General features: G+C 32.8%; 1 long non-coding RNA gene across 6 annotated transcripts; it reads left to right on the top strand.

The window, feature by feature from the left end:
• Positions 1-1,261: 1,261 nt before the first annotated feature.
• On the top strand, positions 1,262-5,958 carry LOC107832225 (uncharacterized). 6 transcript variants are annotated; one of them, XR_001658523.2, is made up of 4 exons: positions 1,262-1,366; positions 1,911-2,003; positions 2,551-2,687; positions 3,353-5,958. It is a non-coding gene; the product is annotated as an uncharacterized LOC107832225 (long non-coding RNA). The 6 variants fall into 6 exon arrangements; XR_001658522.2 differs by having other exon boundaries at positions 1,357-1,405; XR_012698708.1 differs by lacking the exon at positions 1,262-1,366 and adding an exon at positions 1,367-1,398.
• Positions 5,959-6,320: the final 362 nt, after the last annotated feature.

Genomic DNA, 6,320 nt, shown 5'->3' with positions numbered 1-6,320 from the left:
ACAACCTTCTGCATTTGAGTATCTTGTATGTTGTTCACCTTTACCTTACTTACATTAAAATCTCTCCTTGCATCTTTTATTTCTTTTATGATCTCCTTTCCACATAGTATAATTCACATCCATGACTTGAAGCTCTATTATAATACTTGCACCTCTGGTGCATACACAATCCGGTGGGAGCTTCATACTTACTTCTTATGAGGCTGGTACTCTTCTAACTGGCTTTCTCGTAGAGCCGTTATGGAATACGGTTGTTGTACTATCTCTCTTGTACCCTTGATATTAAGGGTGATTCTGTAATATTTTCAATCACGATTTCTATATTTTTTTGGGTCCAATAATGAGACTCCTGATTTACTTGGTTGATGTAACTCTTTAGTTTCCTCTTCCTTCTGATCAACCTTTATATAGGCTTAATCTATCTTCCGATTTATGGCTCCTGATATTAATTATTACTTTAGCCTTTCATGGGCGCTATGGAATATCCATGATATAATCTTCTGACAATTCAATCCTTTGTCTATGCCCTAGGCTCAATTCCTTCTTTTAACTTATACCGGAGTCTTCTACGGCTGTATGAATGTCAACATATATGCTGCATGGATATCACTCTGAAGTCTTAAGTGCATAATCTCTTTTGTTCCTTTTGAGCTTCCTTTAAACGTAAACTGTTACTTTTTATGGTCTTTCTGCCCCTTTGTTGCGTGTATACTTAGCTTATATTAGTTCTCACACATGCCGGAATTTTTGTGCAACTTACATGGTCTCAAATATAACTTCTGATTTTACTCCCCGTACATTAACCACAGTAGGTACCACTTTCTTATGGAGTGCATACAATGTTGTTGTGAGACTGTTGTTACACGACCATTTCCTCTTTAGGTCACTATGCTTAGGTTGAGACTTTTTCCTTATTTCCTCTGCTAGTCTTTTATTGTAGTACTCCCTCTGACTCTTGTAAAGCTGCGAGCTTATTACATCGCATTCCTGATAGAATTTCTGATGTTATTTCTTACTTGTAATTATCCTTACTTACCTTCATGCCCTTGTTCCTTATACCGCTGCATGCGCGTCAATATCATATCACAACAACAATTCGCACCACAAGTGACAATATATCATAACTTACCAACAACAACAATATCAGTATTTTCACAACAATAGCCCATGGCTCCACCATAACAAATTACTACTATATAGAAGCCGCTTGGGAAGGAGGTCAGGATCATCATGCCTGCTTACGAAGGGCAATTTGATCATTTCAGGTGTCGAGACAGGGGGCTTTAAGTCTTTTCATTGCCTTTTTGAGTTCTGAAATATTTTCATGGGCTTTTGTACAATATACACGTAGCCTAAAATTTGTTGAGTAAGCACTACGACCTGCAGAGCCTTTTCATTGTATCATGTGCTACTCTACTCATAGTCTATTTTCCTATATACCACTATATTTTCCCCTTTACTTCTCGATTTTTCTCTGTGAATTCTCCTGTTGGCATATGCCGATAGTTTATCCAACTTTGTTCTATTTGAATTTGCTGCGAGCTCTTTTAATTTAGTCTGTTGTTTGTGCAATTTTCTTTGTTTATTGCCCTTCTTCTATTGCTAATCTAAATTTTGGTTGGTAAATGTTTGTTTTCTACTGTTTTGCATAATTGTTGCTAGAATATTTACATACATATCAATAAATATTCCTGATTTGCACATTTACTATGTTTTTTTTATGAAATTTGTTCGTTTTCTGCTGTTTGGCATAATTCTTGCTAGAATTTTTACATATATGTCAGTAATTGTTCTTGATTTGCACATTTACTTTATTTGTTTGATGAAATTTATCTTTTTATCAAAATTTTGTGGTATCAATATTCGTTTGAAGATTGGGTCTCTTAATTTACGTTATTTTTTTCCTGCAGATTAACCTATCTAAAGATGCAATTCTGAAATAGGAGACAAACACGGAGAGATGGAGGACGGGCTGATCGGTGGTTACCGTTAATATACACCTGGTATGATTGCTTTACCAGCTTGAGTTTCAATCTCTATGTTTTTTCCTTTTTTATAGTGTGATTATGAATAATAATAATAATAATAATAATAATAATAATAATAATAATAATAATAATAATAATAATAATAATAATAATAATAATAATAATAATAATAATAATAATAATAATAATAATAATAATAATAATCATAATAAGCCTATGCACCCAAGAAGATGATATGCCCGACTCATCTTTATTAGAGTGAAGTCCACAATTTTATTTCAGATTCCCCGTTAGGAGACTTGTGCGTTTTGACACTCAAGATTGTAATTAGCTGCTCCGAATGCTTCATTACCTGGAAAATTTATTATAAGTCAGTTTGTGTTTCACTTGTGCAGATACGTTACTCTAGATTACTGTAGATAGGTTTCTTTTTCATATTCCATGAATTTTTGTTTTTCATTGTGGATATAGTTCATTTTTAGACAATTCTATTTATTAATCGAGAAAACAGAGATTTCTTTAGATTTTCTAACAGTAAAGTTTAACATTGCTTTAAATGCAGGAGATAATTTTAAGAGTTTCAAGTAGTTCAAAGATATCGCAATTTTTTACAAATTGGTGGCAATTAAGGATTGATAGTTTGACATTTGAAAAAGCGAAATCAGTTGCTCTGTCCTTCTTTGCTATTCGGGTTTACAGGTTCCATACTTTGTTGTACGAGAAAGTACCATTTAAAAACTTCTGCTTGTTCTGGATATAGTTGTGATATCATCATAATGGGATTTGTTCTATGATGTATATGGTTGTTATCTGAATACGTGATAGTTCTATTGTTTCTCATGTCTAGCTTCAGAAAGTGCTTTTATTGAACCCAAAATACTTAACATGTACATTTATCTGCACTTACGCCTATGGATACACAATTCTTCACTTGTAAGCTCACCGCCCTTTATTTTTGTATCTTTCCGCTAATTTATTATCAATATTATCATGGGATCTCATTGCTTTCAGTTTCCATGCTGTGTGTTTTTGTGAAATTGGATGCCACAAAGGGTAAAGAAAAGAGTAGTTCAAAGTTGAGAGAATTCTATGATAATGAACTTATTAGTACAAATTAAGTAAATTTTGTGCTTTTGTTTAATACTTTGATGTATTGAATGTGTGTTTATAAGAGGGGTTGATTGTTGAAGAGGAAGAGTTTGTGTAAAGTGGGGGATGAAATTACTATCAAAGATGGAAGCTTTATTATTCTTGTGCTTTTTCATAGAAATGTAGTCTGATGGTTTCTCAGGTTTGGTGTTTTTCAAAATAGGTTTTATTTTTTGGGTTTTTCTAATTTGTTTCCTTTTTCTCCATATCTAAAGGAGCAGCTTTTCCTATGGCAAAAAATACTGAAGCTACTGCCCACAAGTCCAAAAATGAATCTAAGGTAAAAATTTTTTTTACTTTTCCCTAATGATAAAATTTGTTCTGTTGGATTATGGTTTATTTTCGAGATTCTGATTTCTAATGTTTTATTTGAATTTAGTTTGGAATGATAAACTAATGATCTTGTGTATGTTTGTAATGAAGATTTGGAGGGATAGGACTATGGTTATCTTGGAACTTGTATTTTCAAAGGTTGTAGTTGGTAAAATATTGGTTATATGCTTTGTGCCCCAGATATATGTATCTTGAGAATCCAAATTTCCCAAGGCTGTAAAAATTATTGTTAAAAGTTATGATATCATCATAATGGGAAATTAAAATGCAAGCACATTTTTACAAGTAGCAAGTGAGTTAGGCATTGGTTGTTTGAGATAAATACTCCAGTTAAATCTCAAAACTCTTTATATTAGGAATGGTTTGTCATTTCATTCTGGGTCGAGTTACTTTGAAGATAGTTGAGACATAAAGATAGTTGACCAAATACGTGAAGTGATAAGAATTAGCGACTTTGAGAAATTATTTTAACTTCCCTCATGGAATTGATCCATTGAAAAACCTACAGTTTGATCCGATTCAAGGAAATTAGTAGTTTCTTCTGTGATTTGTTTCTACAAGGTCTTAATTTTATTTGTTGATTCTAATCTTCTAAAATACATATTTGAGCCTACAACTTGGGTATAAATGTGATCATGAGCTATTATTGAAGTATTGTCTACTAGCTCTGGCACTAGGAGTATGTCAGCAAGTAAGTTGTAATGCTAAGGATTACCATGCTAAGAAATTGCTTATACTTTCCAGTTCTGCTGCACCAAGTAAGATATAAGCCTCAAAATTTATGGATATTGCTAGCAGAGAAAAAAAATACTTGGACTTCCATTAGGGTGAGAACATCTTTATGTGGCAACAAACATCTGTAATAGAAACATAGAATGTCGCAAATATTTGTGTGCTTATCATCTTCTTATGCAACATTCTTCAACTTGGGATACATGTTTCTGCACTAGATGGCCTCTTTTCCAATATTCAATCATCAAAAAGGGTGTACAAATGATAAAGTAAATGCTAACAATGTTTTTTTTTTACAATGTCAAGAAGGGAAATGTAGGATTGGCCACTAGAACTATGATGAAATTCCTAGAATTCCTCTAAGATTAGAAGACGGCTATACATTTTCTTTTTTTGGTCATTTGAACTGAAAATTCCAGCACTACCTTATTGCCATTTCAAAGAAAAAAGGAACTCAATTAAATTAGGAATGACCAAGAGTATCTTGCAACTTAACAAGGTACGTGAAAGACTTTATATATATAATATGCATTTTCCTTCTGTATTGCTTATATTATGTAATTATTGGCTTTGCTTTCAGGTAGTATGGTCGATTGACGACATCTTTGATATGCTTCACTTGGCTAGACTATCAATTTTGGTGTCATTCTGTTGCATAGCCTCTCAAAAATTCGTAAATTATTAATCTTAATTAAAGAATTATAAGTGTCATGACTTAAAGTACTTAATAAAAAAATCTTGCGTTGATTTGACTGCACTCCTAAATTAAGGGGGTATCATTGTGAGATAGCGTATAAAGGAAAAGTGATTACTCAAATTTTGGATGACAAGAGTAGTAGTTTTTGCCAAAAATATTACCTATGCAGAAAATGTTCAGAATATGGAATCTTTTAGTGTATATTTAGGTGTCAAATCATTAGCTACCAGTTTAATATGAAAAACACTTCTGAAAGTATTTGTGTGCCATTCTCATGTACTATCTGACTTAACAAAAATATGGAAAAGGGTGTTTAAAAATATTTGTGTGCCCTTTTCATGTACTATTTAACTTATCAGAAGTATGAAAAAGGGCGTTGAATCAACTACTCAATATTATACTTCAAATTTAATTTGTCACAAATAATTAGATATTTCAGCGTGCTTCTCTCCTATCTGTGCTTCTCTCCTTGTCACAAATAATTACATTTCTCATTCTAAGCATGGAGAAATTTTCATTTTCCATTCTCGGATGTGTATTTATTGGTTGCAATATTGGATATTACCTTAGCCTTGGCAGTGATTATGTCTCAATATGGTTCCTCTGAGGAGTTGTTACTATGCATGATGATTGAATATCAGCTCTAATTTGAAAGAATTTCACATCTGCTATTGTGAGAATAATTTCTAGCATTTCATTCACCTCCATTGCACTCATTAAGTTAGCTTTTTGAAATTGATAATTTTGCTCCTGGTTCTGAATATGGAGTTGCCATTTCTTGTTTTTACTCCTGCTGCCATGTTCTGGTGGTTGGATAATGGATATCCAACAAGAATACCGATGATGTTTGAGTTTTGACACGATTCAAGAAACTTTTGGTTCTAATGTAATAACTCATAAGCTTTTGATTGATGTTTACTTGTCTTTTGAAGGTACTATAGAACTTCTTATACGTTCTTCTGTTCATTGTGCTCTTGTTTCTAGTATAACAAGAGCGACTGATTTGGGTACTTTACCTGATACACAAAAGGGAATAAGCGGTTAAATGTGCTTGTGATATGTCTGTGCGTGAAAATACACACTTCATGTATTCTGTGGGTATTGCATCAATAATACCTGATTGTAATCGTTAACTGTGATGGCGGTAGCATTGTAGTTTGTGTTTTTGTCCTCTTTTGCAGATATTAGAATGTCGCGCTATTTATATAATGTATCGAAAAGTTTACTGGTTATGATAGTCCAATTTAATACTATCTATATATGGAACATTGTTCTATTGGCACCAGAACACGTGGGAAAAAACAAGCACAATGCTTAATATGTTGGACCCGTGTGCAGCACGGGCAACCATTATCTAGTACAAGAATATCAACAACAACAATAGATGAAAAAATGCTTAATAAGATAGATGTTAAACAATA

The sequence above is a fragment of the Nicotiana tabacum genome, chromosome 14 (assembly GCF_000715075.1).
Source record: "Nicotiana tabacum cultivar K326 chromosome 14, ASM71507v2, whole genome shotgun sequence".
NCBI lineage: Eukaryota > Viridiplantae > Streptophyta > Magnoliopsida > Solanales > Solanaceae > Nicotiana > Nicotiana tabacum.
This window is presented reverse-complemented; position numbering and strand designations above follow the sequence as displayed.